Source organism: Lactuca serriola, chromosome 2 (assembly GCF_051521515.1).
Source record: "Lactuca serriola cultivar US96UC23 chromosome 2, Lser_US96UC23_V15, whole genome shotgun sequence".
NCBI lineage: Eukaryota > Viridiplantae > Streptophyta > Magnoliopsida > Asterales > Asteraceae > Lactuca > Lactuca serriola.
The window spans coordinates 132,512,920-132,528,019 of NC_136409.1; the positions used below are offsets into that span (position 1 = coordinate 132,512,920).

The 15,100-nt window shown below is 38.2% G+C and overlaps 1 pseudogene; it reads right to left on the reverse strand.

The window, feature by feature from the left end:
• Positions 1–14,558: 14,558 nt before the first annotated feature.
• Positions 14,559–14,676, reverse strand: LOC145091026 (5S ribosomal RNA; annotated as a pseudogene).
• Between the last annotated feature and the right edge of the window lie 424 nt (positions 14,677–15,100).

Consider the following 15,100-nt stretch of genomic DNA (forward strand, 5'->3'; position numbering starts at 1 on the left):
TGTTTTGTCAAGGAATGGTTCTTGACTGGGGAAACTTTTATGTCAAGGGGACAGTGGGAGCCTTAAAGATCCTGAAAAAGTTTCAAGATTTAATCAAGAGTAAAACCTGTAATTTATCACTAGGACACGACTTAAGGTTTGCAACCTATCGTGTTGACATAATTCTTATTTCTGTACCTACTTCAAATAAGTTGAATTTGCATGTGAGTTATCAGAGTTCAACTTGGAAGCATTGGTGGGCCTTGTGCTACCAAGGTGACAAGAAACTAAGACTGAACAAGTTTAATCCATGTAAGGCTGAATTTGTCACTAACCTTATCTTGTGATTATGGTTTTGACAAATTAACAAGGATAGGAACTCATACACCATAAAATCTAAGTGTCATAAGGTTTCTCTCCGATTCATGAGAATGATGGCGAGGAAACGCTTTCACTAAGTAGATTTTACGTAGATATCAATTGTGTTATTTGCATTTTCAAAAGTCGTTAGTGGAGCGCGTGTGGTTAACTGGCACACTAACATGGACTTGTGAGAAATGGCAAATGCCTAAGCAATTGAGACTATGATTACGGCATCCCTTTTCATAGTCCTGAAAATTGTTTAGACACACATGTGAGCTATCTAAGAAAGGGTGTATGAATCTAAATTTCAGAAGTCCAGCAGATTTCTGGAAATATGTCAGAGCTAGTGGGAGCATAAGTGTTATGCTAACAATCATCATGTTAGTGGGAGCATGATAATTGTGATTACTATTATTGCAAGCTAGCAATGTTAATAATAGAAAACAAAGTTTCAATTCGTGAAGTTGCAGGGGTTGAAAAGTTGTTTTGCTATAATTAAGGGAGAGGAAATTACACTTCGTTTCAATTCTAAAGCTTAGATTGAGATTTTAATCATCTTTAGTCAAGAATATATACATATATATGAATTTTATGTTGGAATGGTTCAACTTGAAGAAATTCTATATATATTGCGTTTTCAAAATTCGATTATGATTACGGCATCCCTCTTCATAGTTAAATTTTGAAAACATGGCAAATAAAAAATATTGTAGCAAAAGACTTGTCTAGTATCATGTATTTATGTCAAACATCATGAATCATGTCCCATATGCTTCGGATATAGGATCGATTACATGTGTTATAATATTCATCTTTTCTAAATTTTCCAAATGCTTAAGGCATTGAGAAGGGAAAAGTCTAGAACTGGATATGACTAAAGTGATTAAGCAATTGTCGAGGACAATCTGAGGTTCGCCAAAGATTGGTTGCTCAGAGAAAGTTGGAAGTATGATGTAAGTTATCGGAAAGGACCATATTGACATATTCTGAAAAGAAGCAACTCTTGTTCGGAAGCGATAGTCAAAATGGGACTATGGAAATGTCTTCATAGATGGAAGTTATTCAATCTATGTAAGATTAGAAAACCTTAATGCAAGAAGGATGTTCAAAGCAATGTACTTTGAATATGAGACTTCCGTTCCATAGAAGTTGACCTTCTTTGGGATACTCTGTAATGACTGGTGACAAGGTTTTGGTGACTTTGTGCATAATCATTACAAGAGGAACATTGCATAAAAGTTTAAAATCTAACACTTTTTTGGTAAATGATAGGAATCGGGGATTCTCACATTTACAATAAGGATTTAGGATTGTGAAATGAGTATCATTGGAATCATGTTCAATTGATCTACATCACAATGTAAGGATCATAGACAAACATAGTGTGCATACTTGGAGTATGGCATAACTATTGTTTTAGAAAAACAAAGTGTACATGCTAGGAGCATGGGACGACTGTTGTTTTTATTCAAGTCTTAAGTTGATTGTTTGAAACATTATACAATGAATAATGTGTAATCAATATGGTGATAAATAAAAGGTGGTTCTATTTATATTCAAAAGGGTTCTGAGACCATATTGGATTCGATTATTATTGTGTTTCACTTTGCATGTTTTGACTTCCAAAATAGCTAGGTTATTCTTTCCGAATGACTAAGTTATTTAAACACTCCATAGTCGTTCATATGTTGGAAGTAGGTATGAATCAAGACTGTCATGAATCGAGTTTGTAGATGGATAAATGGGTTTAGTCATAGCAATGGTTGCTACAACATTCATGAGTGCTAATAAGTTATGAGTATTGGAATAAACCCACGCTCACTTGTATCACTTCATGGAATTTATCTCGAGTGATCGTGAGACGGTAATATCATATAAATCTTCAAACCTAGAGATATGAGTTGTTACCTATGAGTTGGTTGTGCATTGATTGCACGTAAACGCATCAGTAACTTGATGTTATAAAACGTGCCTTTGTGTACAATTCAACAAGTAGTAGAACAAGCATATGAGTCGAAATTTATTTGTTCCTTCTAGAAATAGAAGCGATATCTGGGCCCCTCGATGATTTTGTTGTGACCTATGTACCGGCCGGTCAGAACTAAAATTGATGTGTTCGATTAAGTTCTTTGTCAAACAAATCGAAAATCAGGAAACAAACTGCTGGACAATAAGTACGACGTTGTTCCATGTATTTGTCCAGCTGATATCATGAGAACAGAGGATTATATGATCACTTATCTAAAATGGCGCTTCATAGTTCAACAGAGTTTTCGAGAGCTACGATTGCTGGTTGGTTCCTGAAGTAACATATGCAAATATAGTTATTAGACTTATCCAAGTGGGAGTCTGTTGGATAAGGTGTCTAAGTCCATAACTTATTTGGTATATACTTGACCCGACCCGGCATGGTCCATTTGGGTTGCATTTCATCCAAACTATTTATGGATAATTTTATGAGAGTTATACACATATGTTTATTAATATATTATAAGTTATAATATATTAATATGAAGTCATGTTATTTAATTAGTCTTAGTCTTAAATTAATTATGAATTAATTTAGAGATTAAAAGGAAGACTAATTAAATTGTGGGCTATTGTTTTATATGGTGTGGGCTAACACTCATTTGTTAATGGGCTAGGCTTATATGGAAGTCCATGGATGATCCATGGAGCTTTTAACCCATGGATCCTTGGAAAGGAAAAGACATGGGTTATTAGGGTTTCACCCTAATCATGTACACTATATAAGCATGCTTATGTTGCATGAAATAGCCACTAGAGTAACTAGTGGCACTAGTTGTGTGAGTTTTGTGTGTGACCGATTTCTATGTGTGTATACACTCTCTCAAAGTTTTCCAAGAGTTTGTGGTGATTTGTGATTCCATTTGAGGCATTCACACTATTGGTGCTTGGCCCTGAAACTCCTTAGGAATCAAACTCATCATCAAAAGGTATGTAATCTCATCTAATTCTTTTATGTTTAAAAGTACCCCATGCCATGTTAGATAGGTTATGAACCTTGGAAAAATTATTATTTTGCATGTATTAGACAAACATAGATCCAAGGTTTATTAGGGTTGCATGCACACTTAGGAAGTGTTAGATTGCTCAAAACCCAACAATATTTCCCAAAAATCTCAAGTGTCAACATTAATACAATTTATTGTCAAAAGTTGATTATCACATAAACCAGGATCCTCCAAGACATATCTCCAATGCGAGTATGTGTACAATCACGTTGGGGCCTTCCCGCGATCATCGGAACTACCTAAAACACATAACACATAACATGGTAAACACGAAGCTTAGTAAGCTCCCCAAAACACCACATACAACTCATTAGCCACTCTAGGCTATAACTCAATAAGACCCTCCAGTCAATGTGTTTCAGTGGGACCCTCTGGTCCCAACTCAGGAAGCTCATAATAACAATACTCAACATAAATCACAAAGACATAATGCAGAATATCAAATACACAAATAATCACAATAAGCAACTCAATCACACAAGGTACCACTCAAGGAAAGTATAGTGAGAAGACTCACCTTGAAAGAAGTCAGCAAAACTCGAACTCAAACCACCGGTCTAGCCTCCGCCTAACATACACAACAATTATCCCTAATTAATCACGACTCTCAAGAGGCTACACTATCTCACAGAAGGGCAAAAGACCATTTTGATGGGTTTTGAGCACTACATCATTCCTATGGTGTACATGCAAACCCTAAAGCTTTGGATCTAGTTTGTCTAATGAACATGCAATAATCATCCAAAGCCATAAACCCTAGATGTAGCATATGTATATGGAAATTAACATGTAAGAACAGATCTAGATGAATACCTCTTATAGTATGGCTTGAATCTCGTTTCCTTGGAGCTTAGAGTCACAAATGTCACTCCTCTAATGGTTTACAAACACCACAAGCAAGAGGGTGATATTGGAAAGAGGGGAGAAGCACCAAAACCATCCAAGATCTCTTCAAGAAAGCTTAGCCACGTTTTTGGGATCCCTAGGGGTCTATTTATACTTGTGTGGGCTGCTAGGGTTTCAGGAGAAACCCTAATTCTCTACTTAGGCCTTAAGCAACCCATGGAACCTTTCTAGAAGGCCCATGGATAAAAATCATATGAGCTTCCCATAGATTTCGTCCAACCCCCTTCCCTCTAGGAATCCATAGCCCACAATGCAATTATCTTATATTTACAATATTAGTCCCCCAAGTCTAATTAATCTCTTTTAGCCACAAAATTAATTTCTTAATTAATTCTTGTCCAATATTAATTAAACTCTATGATTTCTCTATTAATATATTATTCATATAATATATTAATAAACCATAATTAACCTCTTTCTTCATAAATCATCCTATCTAGTTGCTTTGATGAAGGCAACCCAAAATGACCATGCACAACCGGGTCAAATACTTACCAAATATGGTTATGGGCTTAGACACTAATCCAACAGTCTCCCACTTGGATAAGTCTAGTAACTATAAATGCAAGTATTATCCGATTAGCAATCGTAGCTCTCAAAGACGTTGTCGAACTCTGATCTTATCAGTAACCTGTACTTTAGATATGGTATCATATATTCCTTCATTCTAGATATCGTATGAACTAAGACATGGATTTTAATCATACTCTCTATTCACGTGTTGTTTCCTGATTTCCGATTTATGACGACTGACAACAGACTATAATTGACCACATCAACTTAGTCTCGGCTTGGCCAAGCACTTAGGGTGTAATCACTAAATCATCGAGGGGCCCACAAATATCGCTTCTATCCCGCTTTGGGTAAAAGGAACGGATAAACATTGACTCGAATGCTCGCTTGTACCTACTCATCAAATCACACACAACAATATGTTTTATAACACCAAGTTACTGGTGCGTTTACATATTATCAATGTGCAACCGACTTGCAGAATACAACTCACACATCTCAGTTTCAAGAATATAAGATATTATCGTCTCACCAATCACTCGTGACAAAATCCATGAAGCGATCCAAGTGAGCGTGGGTTTAATCCAATACTCTAATCTTATAGCAGTACTCATGAGCGACTGTGGAGGGTTTTAATAATCTTATTATTCGGGAAGTCAAAACATGCTAAGTGAAACACAAGAATAATACTAATTCTATATGGTCCGAAACTTTTGAGTATAAATAAAACACCTTTTATTTAATCACCATATTGATTACTCAATATTTGTTCTTTCGGTTAATCAACTTCTTACTTGAATTATAACAACAGTTGTCCCATGCACCAAGCATGCACACTATGTTTATCTATGGTCTTTACTTTGTGAAATAGATCAAATGCACACATTTCCAATGATGCTCATTTCACAATTCCTAATCCATTAGTGTAAGAATACAAAATTCTCGCCACTACTAGTATATGTTAGATTCTAACATTTTATGCAACGGTCCTTTCGTAATATCACAGTGCCAAAGTCACCAAGACTTTGCCAATGAAATTACAAATTTATCTATTGGAGATTGTCACAAGACAAGTCCATAGTCATGAAGTCTCACATTCAAAGTACATTCATTTGAACATCTTTCTTGCATAGAAGTTTCCAATCTAGACATAGATTCTTAACGTCCAACTCCCAATAAGGAAAATTTTACATATTTTCCATATGATAACTCATTCTAAATAGTGTCTTATCTATTCATAATAATGCCAATATGGTCCATCCATGAGTATACTTCCAATTCTCCACAAGCAACCAATTATTGGCGAACCTTAGATTGTCCTTGACAGTTGTTTAATTATTTTAGTCAAATCCGGTTCTATTCCCTTTTCCCCTCTAAATTCCCTATGCATTTGGAAAATTTTAGAATAGTCAAATATTACAGCATATGCAATCGATCCTATACCCGAAGCGTATGGGATACGATTCATAATGAAAAACGTGATGCTTTACCAATTTCTTGCCATAATATTTCTATTTGTCGTGTTCTCAAAATTCAAACTATGAAGAGGGATGTCGTAATCATAATCGAACTTGGAGAATGCAAATAATAAATATATCCTTGACTAAATTCAATTAAAATTTCTCGATCTAAGCTTTTCGATTGGAAACAAAGTATAACATTCTCTCCCTTAGTTATAGCAAAAACAACTTTTCAACCCCTTCAACTTTGTAAATTGAAACCTTTGTTTTTCTATAATTAATATTGCCAACTTGCATCACTTCAAAAATAATAATCATGCTCCCACTAACATGATAACTATATCCATTCCAGCATAACATTTATACTCCCACTAGCTTTGACACGTATCATAAAACAGTTGGACTTCTAGAAGACAATACTTATTGACTTCCAAAGTTCATATTTCCAATATGATGTGCTTCGATAAGCCTTTATCTAAGCTTCTCAAAATCATACACCTTTCCTTAGACAGCTCACATATGTGTCTATACTAATTCAGAACTTATATTACTAAGTCCCAAATGTTCAGACTAATCGCCAAATCTCACAATTCGAACTATGAAGAGGGATGTTGTAATCATAATCGAATTTGAGAATGCAATTTACATAATCGCTATCTCCTTAAAATCTCTCTTAGTGAAAGCGTTTCCTCATAATCATTTTCATAAAGGAGAGAAACCTTATGACACTTAGATTTTATGGTGCATGTGATCCTATCCATGTGAATTTGTCACAACCATAATCACAAGATAATGTTTGTGACAAATCCAAACTCTTATGGATAGAACTTGTTCATTCTTAATTTCTTGCCATCAAGGGTCCCACCATTTCTTCCAAGTTATTTAGGAGCTCACCTATGCCAGTCAATGTACTTTTATTGAACAAGGTGCTTGCCTTATGCAGTATATTGAGAACTCGTAGAACTCACATGCATAATCAACTCAACTGGATTGGCACAGAAACAAGAATACGTCAACACGATAGGTTACAATCCTCAAGTCGTGTGCTAGTGATTAATAGGTTTACTCCTGACTAGTTCTTGAAACTTTTCAAGATCATTTAGACTCCCACTGACCCCTTGACATATAAAATTCTTTTATCAAAAAACATTTCTTGACAAACAAATATTCAAGAGTTAGTGCGTGTCTATATCAAGACAAAACACTACACACAATTGGTATTAGTTGGTCTTTGTCTTATCGAAGACATCACAATTTACCAATTTCAAACACCCAAGAGTAAGGAAAACAATTTTCTACTTCACATTTGATGAGTGTGTTAGACCTTCTTAAGATGTGTCACTCAAGTCACAATCTTGGAGTATAACTCTAAGACTTGATTTTGGTACGAAGTATGACTCATCCTTTTGATTTAACCATTTCAACAATTTCCGATTCCTCTTCTTAGCCATACTAGTGCACTAAGATGTCCTTAGAGGATCAATTGTGATATGCTTCTTAATCATTAAGACGATCATAAAACATGATACAAAAGTACTCTCCCATCTTTTTCAGATTAGAGATACTTTTATCCTTTTGCCTTATTGATTCTTCTTATTCGTTCTGCCATTCATTGAAACCTTTTTCAATGATTCAGAATAACACTTAATCTTGTATGTATAACCACATTTACTAGACCTTCAGTAAATCATGAAGAATAATGTTATTATTATTTATGGTGGACTTGACTAGTGTACAACATTGTGTACCAGTTCCTTTAGTCCTTCACTTGACTCATATACTTATGTGAAAAAGGAATTAGTTTTAATTACTTAAGTACCAAGATTTCCATACATCACACAATACAAGTTGTATGATTCCAAGTTTCTATCCAATTAAAACTTGGGCGATGGGAATCTTTCCTTACTTAGAAAATTATGACACTGCCATAAATAACATAACTAAGAATCACATCCATTTCAACATTGCTAATGATAGAAATATACAAACATCACTTTTTCATACATGTCATTGCAAGGATAAATAAATAAGACAAAATCAAAATTTATTTTATTGCAGAAAAATTTGTCCTTACAACGCAACTCAAATGAAAAACTATGTTATTACATTTCTTAGCAATTTATCCTAACTCTAAAGTAGCAGCTCAAAAAATCCGATATTCGAATCCATGCGATCGAAATCCATTTCTTCGCGATCAGACTCAGCTCACTTCTTCCTTTAAGCTTCCTCTCTTTTCTTCGATTCTACAAAACATCAAAAATGTAATCTTATCACATAATGTATCAAGAATCAAAAAATAGGAACTTATAGAGTTGGTTAATGGATTTTACCTTAAGTAGAGCCATACGTCTTGACTCTCCCATCTCTTAGATCTCTCAGGTAGACAGGGCAGCTTCGTCTCCAATGGCCCTTCTCTTGGCAATAAAAGAAAATTGACTCTTTTGGAATAGCATACGGAACTACCTCAGACTTTGCCTTTCTCTTATAATCAAACTTTTTGACCATGGCATGCCATTTGTTTCCATTGCCTATGTCCATGGAGATTTGGAAGGCGGATCCACCAATCAACTTTGCTTCTCCAGTGCGCCAAATCATTGCTGATTCAGTAGCAACAAGAAAATAGGTGAGATCGATGAGGGTCACATCGCAGTCTATCATATAGTACTCTCTTACGAACTTACTATATGAGTCAAGAAGTGATTGAAGAACCCAGTCAACAACTAGCTTCTCACAGACGACTCCTAACATTCTTAACCTATCAATGTGTGACTTCATCTCTAAGACGTGTGCACACACTGACTTTCCTTCTTCATGTTTACTTGCCAAAAGGGTTTGAGTGAGCTTGAACTTTTCAAGCCTTAAACATGTGGGTTAGGGGGAACAATAAGAGGAGGTGGAGGAAGTGAAGCATGATCTCTTGTTCCTCGATCGAATCGCGGAATATCATCTTCATGTGGAAAGCTTGTTCCAAGGGATTTGAGAAGACCATAATTTTCATACTTTGAGATCTACATAATGGGAGAAAATTCAAGTTATTTGATTAATTGAGTCCTTAATAAAACACCCAAATGAGATAGTAAGGCTAGGACCCAACACAATATTCTACAACTTGGAAGAGGGATGTCGTAATCCAAATTGCAGAACATTTGAAGGTAAGTGAATGACGATTCACTAATTTTCCACCATGAAAAACGAAAAAGAGATTAAGTCTTAAATGTATTGAAAACTCCTAGATCCTTTGAGATTCATTGAACTATGTTTAAATCTCGATATGTCCCTCGATTTGTGACTGGGATACCGAGGATCACAAAACAAGGTGTGAATAACCATGCAAACATACATGGTTCCCCCAATGTTACAGTCACCTATTCGATGTGCCGGTTAACCACACACACTCCACCAAACTATGAAAAACATCGAATCACCCTTCGCTACATTTTCTTAGAACCCATTTAGTGTTCCGGTTAACCACACACGCTCCACTAACGTCTTAGCAAGGTTACAAAGTGTAATTTCATGGAATTGCATCAAATTCACTTTTGCCTAAAGTAACTAAGATTTGGGAATTTTGTAAAACATTTACTTACTTTATAATTCATTATACTTTTAATGGAAAGGGTTTCCCCTATCCTACCCATTCGGCTAACGACCCTCCACGAACCATGGAAGCGGTGGGTGAGAGTGCACACCTATTAAACAACCATTTTATAGGCCACAACCTTACACCCCCCCCCCCCTCTCATAGATCGGCTTCGTGAATGAGACCTACTAACGGTAAGACTAGCATTTAAGTTATACATATATAATATTAGACCTTTTAATTTTATATATAGTATAAGGGTGTATTTTACACTTTTAAAATACTATGTGGTCTAATTTAATAAATTACACTTTTAATTTAATTAAACGTAAACCATATCAGTTTGGATTTATTAACTCTCTTTTAATTATACACTTAATTAATTTAATAAAACTATAAGGGTGTAATTTGAACTTTTCAATACTTAGGTTTTAGAATTTAATATTTCAAAGTTAAACTTTTTAATAAAAAATTTAAATTCCAAAACTTGAGGGCAAGTTTTGAAACCTTTCAAAACAATTAGGTTTAACTATTTAAATTTCAAAAACTAAAACTATTAAGTTCAAATTTAAACTATAAAACTTAAGGGTGTAATTTGAAAACTTTTCTAAATTACTAGGTCAAATATTTGAATAATAATAATCCTATATTATCCATATTTAACCAAATCCATTAATTTTGATAAGGATAACCATTCCAAACTTAAAAAATCGGATTTTGGCAAGAAAACGAATTTTGGCAATTATCCTCAGCAAAATCTGGCAGAAAAATCGGAAAACCCGGCACCAGAGCCCTGGACTCGTCGAGCCCACAATGGAACTCGTCGAGTAGGACCTACTCGTCGAGTCCATTCATGGACTCGGCAAGTATGCCAGTCAGAAGGTGAATTTCGATTTTCTTGCAAGCAATGAACAATTAAAACGTCAAATACATCAAACAAACAGCCTAGGCTCTGATACCACTGATGGGTTTTGAGCACTACATCATTCCTATGGTGTATATGCAAACCCTAAAGCTTTGGATCTAGTTTTTCTGATGAACATGCAATAATCATCCAAATCCATAAACCCTATATCTAGCATATGTATATCGAAATTAACATGTAAGAACAGATCTAGATGAATACCTCTTATAGAATGGCTTGAATCTCGTTTCCTTGGAGCTTAGAGTCACAAATGTCACTCCTCAAATGGTTTACAAAACCCACAAGCAAGAGGATGATATTGGAAAGAGGGGAGAAGCACCAAAACCATCCAAGATCTCTTCAAGAAAGCTTAGCCACGTTTTTGGGATCCCTAGGGGTCTATTTATACTTGTGTGGGCTGCTAGGGTTTCAGGAGAAACCCTAATTCTCTTCTTAGGCCTTAAGCAACCCATGGAACCATTCTAGAAGGCCCTTGGATAAAAATCATATGGGCTTCCCATAGATTTCGTCCAGCCCTCTTCCCTCTAGGAATCCATAGCTTACAATGCAATTATCTTATAATTACAATATTAGTCCCCCAAGTCTAGTTAATCTCTTTTAGCCACAGAAATAATTTGTTAATTAATTCTTGTCCAATATTAATTAAACTCTATGATTTCTCTATTAATATATTATTCATATAATATATTAATAAACCATAATTAACCTCTTTCTTCATAAATCATCCTATCTAGTTGCTTTGATGAAGGCAACCCAAAATGACCAGGCACAACCGGGTCAAATACTTACCAAATATAGTTACGGGCTTAGACACTAATCCAAAACATTTTACCCATCAATGGCCCTAAATGTCCATAATTTGACCCAAACCATAAAAGTCAACAAAAGTCAACGGCAGGAAGTACGCCTCGTGTACCAGCTCCTTACGTTGGGCGTACTCGGCTGCCATGCAGATATCGGGGATACGCGACCCCTAGGTTGTGTGTATTGGAATTACTCCTGGCGTACGCTCCAGTTTCACCCTTCTCACTTGTTTGGTCTTAAACAGTTAAGACCTTGGCTTATATCTCAAATCTAGAGTCTCAAATAGTTGTTAACTAATAAAGTCAGGGACTTTAAGCCTTTACATGGCTGGAAAGGTCCTAAACACACAAAATAGTCCTCCTCTTATGACAAAAAGCACATATCTCATGCATGGCTTGATCCCAACTTCCAAGATAGGATTTTTATGACTCTACACCACTGAATATACTCAAAAGGGTTGGATCATGGTCACTGGAGTACAATATCACATAAAGTCTCCAACTTTTGGGACAAAACCCTAGAATACTCTACTAAGATGAAAAAGCCAAAAGAGTGAGAAAGTTCTGAGCTTTTTACCTCAAATTGAAGGTCGACACTAAGATAATGCGATATCCAAGGCATGAAATTTCACTCCTTCTTCTTCAAGACTCCTTCTTCACTCCAAAGAAACTAAAGAATGCTCCCAAGGATCTCCAATACACTCACAAGCTCTAAGAATGTAAACTAGGGTTTTGGAGGGTTGGTGACTGAGAATGGTGGCCAGCAATGAGCCCATCATATCTTATAAATAGGGGTCTCAGCCTAAATTAGGGTTTTCAATCTGATCTTAGTACGCCCAGCGTACTAGGTGGCTTCCGCGTCAAATGCATGCATATGAGTACGCTGAGTGTACACTCGCGTACGCCCCGCGTACTCATTCACCACCTTTTTCTCATAAAGAGACTAAAATGTCCAAATACTCAAAAGACCAAGGGTCACGAGGTATACCTAATCTCAGGATGTTACAATTCTCCCCCACTAGGATCAGACTTCGCCCTCGAAGTCATGCTCCGAAAATAAATCGAGATATTGCTCTCGCATTTCTGACTCCGGCCCCCAAGTCGACTCGGACCCTCTACGATGTTGCCACTACACTCGAACCAGGGGCACCTCTTTATTCCTCATAACCTTCACCTTCCTATCCAAAATCACGATCGGCCTCTTGATGTAATTCAGGCTCGCATCCACCTGAATGTCCTCTAAGGGTACCTCTGCCGTCCCGTCGCCTACACACTTCCTCAACTGGGACATGTGGAAGGTGTTATGAATCTAACTTACCTCTACAGGTAGCTCCAACCAGTAAGCTACCCTACCCACTCTGGCGGTTACTCTGAAAGGACCGATGTACCGGAGCCCCAACTTGCCCCGCTTCCGGAATCGGATCACCCCTTTCCATGGGGATACCTTCAAGAGTACAAAATCCCCGACCTGGAACTCCAGCTCGGATCACCGCATGTCTGTATAACTCTTCTGGCGACTCTAGGCTGTCAGTAACCTCTGTCTGACCTGCTGAATCTGCTCAGTCATCTTCAGCACTACCTCTCCCCAATAAATGCGAGTCCTTCATCTCCTCCCATAAAGAAGCTCAAAGGGAGGCATACCAATACTCGAATGATGGTTGTTGTTGTAAAACAACTCAGCCAAGGGCAAATAAGTGTCCCAACTTCCTCTGAATTCCATCACACATGCTCGCAGCATGTCCTCAAGTGTCTGAATCGTCTGCTCGCTCTGCCCATCTGTCTGCGGATGGTATGCGGTGCTGAAGTGCAACCGTGTACCCAAATACTCATGAAATTTCTTCCAAAACTAGAAGTAAAGTGCACGTCTTGGTCTGACACTAATGAGGTCGGCACTTCATGCTGAGCTACCACCTCCCTCACATAAATCTCGACCAGTCTCTCCACAGAAGAACTCTCACTAATAGCAAGGAAGTGAGCAATCATTGTCAACCGGTCCACTATCACCCAAATCGTGTCAACCCCACACGCAGTTCTCGACAACTTGGTGATAAAGTCCATAGAAATTTGTTCCCACTCCCACTGGAGAATCTCCAGAGGCTGCAATGGACCATGCGTTCGCTGGTGCTCCGCCTTAACCCGGCGACAGGTCAAACACCTCTCTACAACCCATGCCATGTCCCTCTTCATACAGGGCCACCAATAGTCTCTCTTCAAGTCCAAATACATCTTAATGGCCCCCGGGTGGATCGAGAATCTCGATTTATGTGCCTCCTCCATCAGAATACTGCAAGCTCCACCTGTATAGGGAACCCAAATCCGCCCATGGAAGGTCATAAGCCCACGACTGTCTGTCATGAACTCGGGCGCGTGTCCAACCACACCCTCTCTCTTGCAATTCTCCGACATCATAGCCTCCACATGGGCCTCTCGGATGGTATCTAAGACTAGAGTCATCATTATCATCCTCATATACATATCTCGGATCGGAGTACTCTATGCTCTGCGGCTTAAGGCATTGGCTACCACATTAGCCTTCCCTGAGTGGCATAATATCTCACAGTTGTAGTATTTCACTACATCCAACCATCTCCTCTACCTTATATTTGGATTGGGCTGATCCATCAGATACTTAAATGTAACATCCCCCTCTGGCACGTATCACAATATTGTCCGCTTTGGGCCACTCGGCACAAGGACTTCCCAGGGGGTCACCCATCCTGGTACTACTCCCGCCCGAGCACGCTTAACTGCAGAGTTCTTATGGGATCTGCTGCCCTCACAGCTTTAAAACGTGTTGTGATAGGGAAGGTATCCACACCCCTTATAAGGAATGCTTAGTTCTCCTTCCCAGCCGATGTGGGATCAGATCTAACCCACTTTCACCCCCCCATTATAGGGTTCGACGTCCCTGTCGAGCACATCGACCCGTGCCCTGGCTCTAATACCATTTGTAACATCCCCCTCTGGCACGTATCACAATATTGTCCGCCTTGGGCCACTCGGCACGAGGACTTCCCAGGGGGTCACCCATCCTGGTACTACTCCCGCCCAAGCACGCTTAACTGCAGAGTTCTTATGGGATCTGCTGCCCTCACAGCTTTAAAACGCGTTGTGATAGGGAAGGTATCCACACCCCTTATAAGGAATGCTTAGTTCTCCTTCCCAGCTGATGTGGGATCAGAGTGGGTTAGATGTGATACCACATCGGCTGGGAAGGAGAACTAAGCATTCCTTATAAGGGGTGTGGATACCTTCCCTATCACAACGCGTTTTAAAGCTGTGAGGGCAGCAGATCCCATAAGAACTCTGCAGTTAAGCGTGCTCGGGCGGGACTAGTACCAGGATGGGTGACCCCCTGGGAAGTCCTCGTGCCGAGTGGCCCAAAGCGGACAATATTGTGATACGTGCCAGAGGGGGATGTTACATTTAGGCTCTTGTGGTCTGTATATATGGTACACCGGACACCATAAAGATAGCGGCATCAAATCTTGAGGGTGAACACCACTGCCCCTAACTCCAAATCATGAGTGGGGTAT